We start from the raw sequence: 13,550 nt of genomic DNA, 5'->3' as shown, positions 1-13,550 counted from the left end.
AGGTGAAGAAAGAGGGGTAAATGGGAGTCATAATTTCCCTCCGGTGACAGCGGAGGACAGGACGGAGTGTGTCATGGGTGATGACAGCGGTCACTGCATCCTCAAGAAAACTGAAAGCACACAAGGAGCTGTTCAGACGTGTGATGAACGATGAACAGAAGCAGGATATCTGCTCAGTGTATGTCCACCTCATTCATTACTGTATGACGGGTCCACACTAAACTAAACAAGGTTTGACCGGCCACCTGCATGTTTATACCTTCATTCAGATGTCTTAGCATATGCATAATTCATAACTCAAGGCATCTGATTCATAACATACAAAACAGCTTATTATAGCATTTCAGGGAACACATAATTAATCCCTGAATCTCCTGACGATTTATTGAGGTCTTATGAAGCGAAACGATCGGTCTGTGCAAGAAACATTATTAACATTATTCACAACATTATTATCTGCAGTCTCAGACAAGCGGGGAAAACAGATTAAATTCTGCGAACTGTTAACTGCAACAGTTAGTTTTAATGAACTGGTTAAAAAAAATTGTTTATCCAATCAAACAGCATAATTAAATTACCAATGACGTTGGGAGTGAGAATGTGTTGTCAGTTCATTCATCACAGGGTCAGATATTTTGACTCATTTCGAGTCGGAGTGACTGTCAGGTATCTGAAAGTGTGTTTTGATTGAGTAACTTTTAGGTCTGTGCTGCTCAAGCCATGAACTGATTCAGACGATTCGGTCCGAGTCTGTGAATTGATTCATTCAATTCATTAAAAATACAGGTGCATCTCAATAAATTAGAATGTTGTGGAAAAGTTCATTGATTTCAGTAATTCAACTCAAATTGTGGAACTCATGTATTAAATGCACACAGATTGAAGTAGTTTAAGTCTTTGGTTCTTTTAATTGTGATGATTTTGGCTCACATTTAACAAAAACCCACCAATTTACTCTCAGCAAATTAGAATATTACATGTATTCAAAAAAATGTTTTGGTGAATTGTTGGCCTTCTGGAAAGCATGTTCATTTAATGTACTCAATACTTGGTAGGGGCTCCTTCTGCTTTAATTACGGTTAATTCAAATACAAAACTTGCTCTCATCTGAAAAGAGGGCTTTGGACCACTGAGCAACAGTCCAGTTCTTCTTCTCTTAGCCCAGATAAGACGCCTCTGATGTTGTCTGTGGTTCAGTAAATCTCTTGACACGTCTGTGTGTGGCTCTTGATGCCTTGACCCCAGCCTCAGTCCATTCCTTGTGAAGTTCACTCAAATTCTTGAATAAATTTGACTTGACAATCATCATAAGGCTGCGGTTCTCTCAGTTGGTTGTGCATCTTTTCCTTCCAGTCAACTTTCTGTTAACATGCTTGGATACAGCACTCTGTGAACATCCCGCTTCTTTGGCAATGAATGTTTGTTTCTTACCCTCCTTGTGAAGGGTGTCAATGATTGGCAGCAGTCTTCCTCATGATTCTGTAGCATAGTGAACCAAACTGAGACACCACTTTGAAAGCTCAGGAAACCTTTGCAGGTGTTTTTAGTTGATTAGCTGATTTGCATGTCACCATATTCTAATTTGTTTAGATTGAGGGGGTTTTGTTAAATGTGAGCCAAAACCATCAGTTAAAAGACTTAAAATACGTCTGTGTGTATTGAATTTATTTAATACATGAGTTTAACAATTTGAGTTGAATTACTGAAATAAATAAACTTTTCCACAACATTCTAATTTATTGAGATGCACCTGTAATCTTTTCAGAAGAATGATTTGTTTGTGAACCAGACATCACTCCCGACCGTTTGCTTGAAGCTCTGGATTACAGGTAATGCTAATTATGTTCAGTTTCTTGCACAAACTGATTGTTTCTCTTCATAAGACCTCAATATATCATTAGGAGTCATGGGGATTCATTTTATATTCCTTGATGTTTTTTTGATTCTCAAAGTGACTGTGACTGTTGCTGCTGACTTGCATTTTATGAATCACCAAGGACCATGGTTTCAGCTAAAAATCTTCTCACCTACACCTTGGATGTCCTGAGGGTGAGTAAATTAACAAAAAAATTTTATTTATATGATTAAATTGTCTGTGTGAGATTGTGAAGGCCTCAAAGCGAGTCCGGCTGTCTTGGTGTGGTGTGTGTGTGTGTGTGTGTGTGACAACACCCATCATTTATAAACGGCTGCCCCTTCAAACCACACCAAAAGGCTGCGGGTCTGTGAAAGCATAAAGAGAGTACACTGCACTCATAATATTTTCCAGCATGTGAACTTTTGTTTTGTTTGACACTGCTGTTGTAATATGTGTGCATGGTTTATTTTCATTTGGAAATTTCTCTGGCTTGTTGCTTGCATGGGGTTTTGGGATTTTCTCTCCCATTATCACATCGCTGACAGAATTCACAATAACTAATATTACAACGTATGAGTTCAGATTATGATTTAAATGTAAATGTGCAGCTGAAACAAAGTCATAAAAAATACTAGAAAAGAAAAGAAAATAACGTTTAGTTGAAAAACTGAATTAGTCATCTTTTCCAAAATAAATCCTCAGAATAAAAAGAGAGAAAAGTGAAAACAGAGTTGAAAAAGACGGATGAAGGTATCTGTCTGAAAGGAAAGGAAATGACAGCGAGGACGATCGTGCTGGAGCTCCTCGCAGCTGTTTCTGGGTAGAGAGAGGAGCGTTAGGTTAAGCTCATTTCCCACAGGCAGTAATTGCTATAGCAAATGTCTCTTAATGCAATTGAAGTAATGCATGCTGGCCTCTGGATGGGCCAGTCTGGGACCGATTCACTGCTCATGAGGAGTGACAGACTTATATTCCATTACTGCTATTAACAGCCATTCTGCTTTTCAAATAACAGGAGAAACCAACCGCTGTAAACACTGGGACTGATCAGTCGTGTGTGTGTGTGTGTGTGTGTGTTTGAGTGTGTTTGAGTGCAGATAATCACGTATTTTCCAAATGTTTGACATCACTCAGTGGACCCGGCCAGAATGAAGCTTAAAGGTATTTCATGGGAAAATCAATAAAAAATGGGGTAAGACGCCTTCAACATCTCAATCCAGAGACAAGAGAAAGAGCAGCCTTTTAAAAAAAGAGAGGATAGAGGAGGGAAATTTGTAATTTACCAGCAGTAGTGAGGTGGGACAAAACAAACTTGAGCCCTGTGCGTCATTATTGACGCACACTCTCTATAGAATTACGGCCATGACATTTATCAATACAATTATTCAGATTGTTTTATTTAATGAAAAACTAAAATACTAGCATTGATATTACATCTTAATTTTAAAACATAATGCACTCAATAATTGAAAAATACAACATAGGAAACTGAGTTTTTCCATTGTATTTGTCTTTTTTTTTTTTTTTTTTTTATTATGATAATAAAAAATCAAATATTTGAATATATCAAAGTTGGATATTATGTGTAAATGTAACACATATTTCAGATAATTCACTCAGTACTTTAAATAAATAAATAAACACGCACACACATACACATATATAGTGCAAAAATTAGAAACATTTCTATTGGATAACATTCATTTTGTATTTGTAAATAAAATAAAATGAACAAAAAAAGAATATCAACTTGTGTATTATGTGTAAATTCAACTACTTTTCTACTTGAAAATGGATCATATAATTATTTTTTAAGTTTATATTTCTTCTCAAAAAAAAAAAAAACTCTATGGAAATTACTAATTGAAATGACTAATTTCTGGATATAATGTTTAAATTCAACAAATATTTGAGATACTTAATTGAATTATTAATAATTATAACCATCATCATGATCATCATCAAATGAATATCCCTACATGGGAACGAACTAAACTAAACTAAAATAAAATAAAATAAAATAAAATAAAATAAAATAAAATAAAATAAAATAAAATAAAAAGTGACTTGGATATTACATGTACTTTTTTTTTGGTACAAATATTCAAGATTCTCCACTTAATGCTTTAAATATATAAATCTAATGTGTCAAATAATTTTCCCAACATGGGGAACCAAATGATAACATTAAAATAGAAAATAAACTAAAAAAGAAATATTGACTTGAATATTACATGTACATTTTAACAAATATTTGAGACATATTACTCAGTACTTAAAAATATATATTTATATTTTTACTGTATTTGTCAGAAATTCAGAAGAAAGAGAGAAAGAAAGAAAGAAAGAAAGAGAAGCTATTAATCTTATGTAAAATGTAAAATGTTAGTTGTAATGCATTAGCCCCAGCATGTGATAGAATCTACATGAAGAGGACTCATGGTGTAAAAGGAAGAGGGGAACGAAAGAGCACTTGTTTTGGACACGGACTGAGACGGAGAATCAGGCAAATATGATTTGGCCTGTTAATTCCTGTCATGTGAATGGAGAGATTAATTAGTGGGAACACTGGGTTCTGATACAATCGCTTCAGCCCCAACCCCCAAAATCTTTTCTCTCGTCCTTTGCATCCTCATTTCCGTAATTAATTCAGCCGAGCACTAATTACAGAAGCCTTTTCCAAAACACCGTGAGGGGGAAGGAAGACAATCAAGTCCCACTGCTGCACAAGAAAAGAGAAAGAATGTCGTTTCGGAGGAAGAGAGGTGGAAAAATCTAATAAACAAATTTGTTTGGTTGTTTTTAAACCCCGGAGGGCTGAAGACGGGAAAACTCTGCGTCCCGTTCCAGAGCAAATTGATATTCCTGTCCACAGCTCCAGGCCCGATCCTTTCACCCGACTCTCTTTGATGAAGTTCTGAGGGACACTGACATCACAGCAGCACAATGCATCGTGGGAGGAGAGTACAGGCATGGAATTAGTGAAGAGAGTCATGGGGAGTCGGCCATATGCAGATGAAGAGCGGCGCGCATCTCATTTATTCCCATGTTCTCAGACATCAATCCTACACAGATTCTTGGGAAAACGACAGCTTGAACCGCTAGGTCAAATCAGGAGTCTGCACTAAAACTGAGCTCTATTGATTGCTTCATCTGTACAAGTGTAAAGAGATAGTTAATCAAAAAAAGCATGTTATTTTAATGTAATAGTACAACAAAGATCGATATAATGTGTATATTATAACGCAGATCGTCATTATAAAAGTGTTATTAAACAAATATGAGACACATTCTCAGTACTTGAAAAACCTCACATGATTCTCACAACACAGGGAATGGTGTTTAATACTGTATTAGTATCTAAAACAAACAAACTAATAAATAACAGTAACTTGAATATTTTAGAAAATTTGTTCAATATCTGAAAATATAATTTGATTCACTAAACAGATAACCACGATTTTCTATTGTATTTGTCAGTAAATTAAATATTGATAATAATACATATATGAATGAATATTTATATAAAAAAAATCGATTATATTTCTAAGTAAATAAAATATAATAGCAACTGGGATATTACATGTAAGATACCATATCAGTTTTTCTACTACAAACCGTCAGGATTATTTAAGTGTGTTATAATTGCTGTTTCTTTTTCATTGTTTGTGAAATTACTATCAATTTCTCAAAATTGTTTCTCCACAAAATGTAATTCAGTGTAGGTCATCTTAAAATGCACACATCATCTTAAATATAACAGATATGTGAGATATGGTACTCGATACCAGAAAAAGATTATTTACTTGTAAAAATAAAAAATAAAACAGTGCCTCGACATTTGCATGAAATGAACTGTAAATTGCATGCTTACTGCTGTACACACACACACACACACACACACACACACACAAAACTTTCATGTCGTTCCAAATCTGTTGAACTGTTAAAGGTCTTGTTTTTGTCCAGACAGTAAAAGTCAATGGGGTCCAATGTTGTTTCAAATCTCTCTGACTCTTATTGCATGCAAATCATTCTTTAAAATATCATGTGTGTTTCACAGAAAAAAAAAAAATAAAGTCACAGAGGTTTGTAAATGATGATAGAATGATGATTTTTTTGGGGGGGGGGTGAAGGTTCCCTTTAAGAACCGCCTGTTGTCGTTTTGTTTAGATTTTTCCTCTGTCACAAACACACAAACATGACGACCCAATGCGGTGTTGTTGCTCGGGGCAACTCAGCATCTTAGAAAGCACGGGTGAAGGGGAGCCTGTGATGTCATTGTTCCGGGGGCCCGGCGAGGGGCCGTGTGTGTGTGTGTGTGTGTGTGTGTGTGCATGCAATCAGATCCTACTGGAATGATGTCAGCTTTTGTTGCCCGTCTCCATTGAGCGCAGCAGATCTGGCCTGAATTGAGTCCTGAGGAGAGAAGTGTGAGAAACTGCAGGCTAAGGTAGAGGACAAACTAACAGCGCCGCTATAAAGATGTCATCAAACTCAGCTTAACCTCCGTAAATATCCGACGCTGGGCTTTTAAATCTCTTCAGCAACTTTTCTGACTGCACAATGTAAAACCAAGGGAAGCTTTTCAGTATCTGTGCTCCCATCCAAAAAGTGGCCAATCAAATTTGGAATATCGTATAAAATATCAGTAATAACTTCCTAACATAGTAAATTACATGGAACATGATAACAAATCTTGTTCAGATGTTTGGGAAGGCAATCATGTGAGAAATTTTTGCAAGTATTTATACAATTTAGAAGTATGTGATTTTTGTAATTACACAAAATAATTGTGACAACAAACTTTCAGGCATTTCATTAAAGGTAGTTGATGTGGTGGTTAGCGCAGTAATCCAATCACAACAATTATGTATTTATTTATTTATTTTCCAGTAGAAAACCATGTTTGGAGATTCAGATGATCAAAAAAATAAATATATATATATATATATATACTGTATATATATATATATATATATATATATATATATATATATATATATATATATATATATATATATTTTTTTTTTTTTTTTTTTTTTTTTTTTCAGGTCATTGCCAATGCAAAAAATTCAAAAATGACTTCAAAATTGACTAAAATTAAAATGAAAACAGAAAATCTAAAAATAAAAACTAATTCCTAATTTATATATTTTTTTAATTAATAAAAACTAAAATAGCATCTCAATGACACAATGGCATCCATTTTTGTGCATTTTGAGATTTTATGCATTTTTATGCAATAGCCCAAAATTTGCATAAAAATACTTTTACTTAAGTGTCAAGAAGTTTCTTCTGTGAAAGTCACAGACTAGTTTCTGTCTGTGCTGCTGAAGTTCGTTACAGGCGTTGCTGTTGTACTCTTAGAGGGGGTTTCACCAGAACAAATGATGGTGTTATTTATTTGCATGCGCCGTCTGCGTTATTTTAGCACCTGGAGGGAATCATGCAAATCAGATAACGCTGCAAACATGTTCAAATATCTGTGCTGAATGCATCAAACATGTCTCTTAAATACAATTCTGCAGACAGTAATTACACACTCTTAAGTGTGGCAAGCATACAGCGCAAGGTTTTTGATAATGAATCCTAACAATCCTAATTTAAACAAAAATGAATCATGTTTGCACTGAAAAATACAATCTAATGTAAAAAATATGCATTTTGCATTTATCTTGAGGGAATAATACAGTGATTTGCAAAGAAATACAAAGCATAACAATGGCAAATTCACTCTGTAACAATGCAGTTTATGAAGCATTACTATATTTATTGGGATGAAAAGTTGGTCTAGTAACAAACATGACCACTCTCTTATGATCTAAATACATCAAGCTTTTCATAAACTAAAGTTACAAATCCATGTGTCTGGATATAAAAGCATGTTTAACTGTTTAAAATATAATTTAAACTGCATTTACCCTCGTTTATCATCATTTGTCAGCAGTTTGTGGGATGATGTCATCATCCAAAATCACAATTGAGCATAATGATGAAATAGTTTGAATGGATTTGATTTATTGTACTTCATCGACCAAGAATCTCCAACATTATGGTTGGTGAAAACAAATGAACCATATACAAAGCCACAGACAATGCTTTTTTATATTGCAAACATTCCAGCTCTGTTTGCAATGACAGTTCACCATAAAACATTAATAGATTTAACTACAGAAGAATTCTTTATAACTGCATCGCATTGATTCACGACGTAATTGATGCAGGAGACCATTTTTGAAGCGTCCTCACTAATTTCTGACTCACCTATTTAGAAATCCTCCACTGTAGAAGCACAGGTTAAACATCGCTGTATCTCTCTTTGGGACGCTCAAAGAGGACAAATGACCAGCACTTCACCGCTAGACTCCAATCTCCATGGATCAATGTATAGGGAAGGTCTTCCTCATCACAGATGACCCATGCAGGACACTTAAAGAGCGGTGCTGAGGCCATTGGACCCCGATGCAGTTTATAACCCAGACGCAACCAAACAAACATAAACCAGATGGACTGATGTGGGATGTAGAATGATGCAAAAAAAAACAAAACAAAAAAAAACAAGTGACAATATCTAATGGACCGTTAAAATAGAAAAAAATGTAAACTTAGATTAGCCCGTATGAATTTAACAAGCTATTTATTAATTTATTTATTTACTTAGATATGTATATATTTTCAGACTTTTTGTTTGCTTGTTACTACCTAATACAATTTTTATACATATGCACATTACATACAGTACATGTACATATACATATGATGTGTATTTGTAGACTTATTTGAATTGAACTAGGTAGTAATGTTGCATATATTTATGATTTAATATCAAATAAATATGTTGAATTGAAATAGAGGGATGGACAGATGGACAGATAAATAGATAGATACACCTACACATGGTCTAAAGCTTCTCAAGCGTGGGCTCATTTGCTGAGTTTCTCACGCTCTGCAGTCAAACAACCGCTTAAGAGAAGGCCTTGTTCCAGTTGGATTTCTTTTGTCATGCTAACTGTAACCTTCTGAAACGCATTGACAGGGCAGGTAGCACTGAGAAACAATGGGATACAGTAGCATCCTTCTCTAGAGTTACTCCACTCCCACAGTCCTCGTCTTCCCCTCCGTGGGCATGAATGAAGCCGTCCAAGTATGACATCACCGCCGGCCATTTGTTTTCTGTGCATTGCCATGGCGACGGCGGAGATGAAAGACGGCATTAGCGAATCAGGACAGAGACTTTACAGTCTAAGCTTTTAATATAAGCACTACTGAAAAGATCAGAGAAACTATGAAAAGTCATGCTGACCTCCCACCGGGTCAAAAGCAATAAGGTTCTTCACCAATTAATCGGATGGGTTTCAATCTCATCTCGCTCCATCTCTAACTAAGAAAACTTTAATATATAGCATGTCAGAACAACAACCATCTACTTGTTAATCTGTGACATTCTGCCAGCGTCAGCTGCAGGTGTTTCTTCAAATGCAGGAACTCTTATGTCCCAAAAGTTGTTTGTTATATGAACGTCACCATCGCAAAGTGTTTTGTCTGAAAACCGATATTGTATAAATTAGAAAAAAAGGTAAATAAGCATATACTTGTTGATCGTGTTGAGTAAGAAAATATTTAATCATAATTAAAATTTGAAATTCAAATGGGCTAATTTTATGTTTACCATTTTATTTATGTATTTATTTATAAGTCACCATTGCAGTATTTACTGTGTGAAACACCTTATTTTAAAAATGTTTAAATTACATTTACATTCATACATTTACATTTATGCATTTAGCTGATGCTTTTATCCAAAGCAACTTACAGTTCATTCAGGATATACATTTTTTATTAGTATGTGTGTTCCCTGGGAAATTAACCTATGGTCTTTTGCGCTGCTAATGCAATACTCTACCACTGAATGGTGATGAAGGGTGAATTGAGGTAAACTGGAACACTTATTGCCATTGAGATGACTAGGAATAAAATGGCCCAGTCATTCTGGATTAAGCATACTTAAGTATCAAAAGTCCAAGTACTGATCTCTAAGAACGGTTTACTTTTTGTTGTTATTTGATATAATTCATCCTTATGTTGTAAATACCTATTGCTAATATATGTGTATTTCTAAATATCTACTGTATATATATTCCCAGTGGCACAGATAGGATAAAGCATAAATAGGTTATAGATCATATAATGAATCATTAAGAGTAAGCACACTGGAGCTCTCAGGATCTTGGCTTATTTTGAGTCAGATAAGACCAAGTGTTTTGTTTATTTGAGACTTGCTCTTAATGTATCTCAGAGTTAGTGGTGACCAGATGACTTAATGTGATTTTTGAACCAGTGAAACTGATTTATTAAAAAGCATTCTGTCATGACAACTCTCTGAGGAACTGGCATGGTAATGTACATGACAATGTTAATGTATTTGTTCTTTAGTGGAATAGATCTGCTACGCTGCAGCTGAGGCAGAGTAAGAACTGAGACTCGCTACTGCCAATACATTCACCACATGCTGCTGTGAGCATGTAAGAAATACTGCTGCTGCAAATATAACATACATGAAATAACCTTGTAGTAGCTCTGTACAGGTGGAGCTGGGGAAGGAGGAGGCTTTCTGAAGCAAGCTGCAACTGCTGAGGCAAGCTCTAGTCATATATTTGAATACTGAGCAGTGAGCTTATTGGATACTGATACAAGAGAGAACCAATCAGCTGTGCCATGTGATAATGATGTCATCTGGTCAGATTGAGTTAGACCAAACTCTATATTTGTTCCATAAGAATAATCTGTTCATGAATTGGACATTTGAGATTGCCATTGCGCTTCAGATTGGATCATGATTTTTATTTTGTTTTCAATAACCGTTGCTCCTTGTTACTATGAAGTTGAGTAAAAGCTATTATCCTTTGGAAAGAAGTAAAGGCTTTTAAAAGAACTGATAAAGTCACAAACACTTGGAAACTATGTGAATCAAAGATGTGCTGCCTAAGGTTGTTGAAATGACTTTAAGGCCTGTTCACACCAACATAGACTTTTGGCACAAAAATACTTAGTGCTTTCTCTTTTCAGACCAATACGAAACAAAAACTGCAGATGTGCTGAATGAAAACACAACTCAATTGTAATTTCTATTTGTTTAATAGTCAGTGATCCAGTAAAGACAAAAATGTTCTCCGCATACAGTAAATCCTGGTACAAATTACAGTATAAATAAAGGCCTTGGATTGGTGGTGACGGTGTGACGAGGCAGAATCAGGATGAGTGATGTAAATGTCAGACAGCTTAGAGGACGATAACATTCTTTCCCTTGGGTTCACGGCTGGATGGACTTTATAGTCCTGGATCATCTGCTCTCCTGTGCTGAGTGATAAATTCAGGCTCTGTAAATCTACACAGCTTTTATTTACTGTACAGTTCCTCAATAATGCTATCCAGAGCCTCCCGTGAGACCCAGCTTGTGTGTTTACGTCGGAGAGTTTATTTGATGTAGCGGTGTGATTTTTACCAGACAAATGTCACTCTGTCTGAACAGATCACAGCATGCTGTAGTTTCCCATCGGATTTGGGTGGTTGATGCATCTGAAACAAAACAGAAGAAGCACAGTCAGAATTGTGGCACTGAATCAACAAGTAACATGCCTATAAAAGTCAAATGTCAAAGACATTTTGTTCGCATTTTTATAATTGATCTGTTTATCTGGTGCATCTACACTGCTGTTCAATAGTTTGGGGCTGGTATTGTTTTTTTTTTTTTTTTTAAATATCTCTGTTTGATTCATCAAGGCTTTTAAAAAAATGTTAAATATTATTACAATCTAAAATAACAGTCTTCTATGTAAATCTCTTTTAAAATGTAATTTATTTCTGTGATCAAAGCTGTATTTTCAGCATCATTCCTCCAGTCTTCAGTGTCACATGATCTTCAGAAATCAGAATAATATGATGATTTACTGCTCAAGAAACATTTCTGGTTATTAACAATGTTGATAGACAGTTGCTGCATAGTATTTACGAGGAAACTACACACACACACAAAAAAGTATTTTTCAGGATTCACAGATGAATAGAAAGTTCAAAAGATCAGCATTTATTTTTAAATAAAAATATATATTTTTTTAAGATTATAAATGTCTTTACTGTCACATTTGATCCTCTTAATGCATATATTATTCTATTTTAAAAAAAAATCTCCTTAAAGGGACAATAAGTAACTTTTTAGGTATTTTATTATCTAAAATCAATATTTTTATTCATAAATATGCCCTCAATGGTGTACAAATACCTATGCCAATGTTTAAACTAATCCTCGTAAATGAAGAATTTATTATCTTTATATACATGGAACGGGTTGGTCGATGGAGGCTTCCATGTAGTTCCGCCATCTTGCAAAACTATAATAGCAGAGAGGGACAAAAAGTACTAAGCCAACGCGTTTCCACAACGCGTTTTCGGTCAGAGCCAGAAACGCAGGTGCAGAGCAGTGAGAGGCGCTTGAAACTGCACCGGCAAGTTTAAAAGTCTGGATTGCATTCTTATTATGGACCATACATATGCCGCGCCACAGGAGAAGAAAACATCGTCGCCAAAACAGTCAAAAATAGAACCTAAAAGGAAACGTGACCGTAGATTACAGAAAACAAGAGTTAATGTCGGGGAAGCTTTTTCTAGGTGGAAAGAGCTAATGCTTGATAAAGATTTCAAAAGAGACGCTGAAGTGGCCTGTTTTCTTCTCGACAGGTAAGTCAGTGTTACAGTCTATATTATAATATTTTTTTTATATCTAACAATGCATATAATTCAGAAAATATAACGAATAAATTAGACATAACTACTAATTACAATATTTCATGTTTTCCACAGTCAGTAATTCATACTGTAACATTCGTTTGTTAGTTGTCATGTTGCAGTTTGTTTGAAATAACACACCTGTTCACCTGAAGGAAAACTCGACGAAGTGCTATTAGAAGACATCCTGTTAAAAGCTTTTTGGTACATATCGCCTACCGTAGATGCAACGCGCATTTGAAAAAGCGAGGCGCTGGCGAGCAAAATTAGTTTGAATGCAAAATACAATTTCACCACTAGATGGGAGTAATTCCTGCTCAGTGTCCCTTTAAATAGCTTCAGACAGAAGAAAAAAAAATTATTGCATTTACTAATGTTTTAAGGTAAGTGGTTCCAATCTAATTATTTTAGCTACGTTTAAATAAACAAATTTAGTTGACTAACTATCGACATTTAATTTAGATTTTTTTTATGTAGGTTAACTAAATTGATGGGGACCACTTACCTTAAGAAAATTTTGTAAATAAATAAATAATTTTTAAAAATCAGTGCAGAAAGACCAACATTTCAAGTTTGTCGTTGTTTGTCTCCTGACACAGTTGGAATAAGAACAACCAGCATAAACGCCATGATCTACAAGTTATTATATATCAGCCAAAATGCTTGTTGTAAAACCCAATTAATATGGATTTTACTACTACTTCTACCCTGATACAGAAACAACTCACATCTCATCCCTACAATCCTCCACAGCCGTCCAATCTTTCTCCATCTCTGACATCACAGCTGTCTCAGAGACAACAGAGCCACCCTCTTTTATTCCGAACAGATGGAAAAACAAATAACAGATCCAGCATGATTCTGAAGCCAAGCAGAACCAGCCCTCCACTCCCTGTGACATGTCAAT

The 13,550-nt window shown here is 35.1% G+C and overlaps 1 long non-coding RNA gene across 1 annotated transcript in view; it reads right to left on the bottom strand.

Moving 5' to 3' along the window:
- Positions 1-10,977: 10,977 nt before the first annotated feature.
- LOC127969368 (uncharacterized) overlaps positions 10,978-13,550 on the bottom strand; it is a 55,677-nt gene continuing 53,104 nt past the window's right edge. The window contains exon 2 of the long non-coding RNA XR_008156254.1: positions 10,978-11,437. This is a non-coding gene — a long non-coding RNA (uncharacterized LOC127969368). The remainder of the gene's footprint in view (positions 11,438-13,550) is intronic.

The sequence above is a fragment of the Carassius gibelio genome, chromosome B12 (genome assembly GCF_023724105.1).
Source record: "Carassius gibelio isolate Cgi1373 ecotype wild population from Czech Republic chromosome B12, carGib1.2-hapl.c, whole genome shotgun sequence".
NCBI classification, from domain to species: Eukaryota; Metazoa; Chordata; class Actinopteri; order Cypriniformes; family Cyprinidae; genus Carassius; species Carassius gibelio.
Note: the sequence above shows the minus strand (reverse complement) of the source record. Positions and strands in the feature narration are given on the sequence as shown.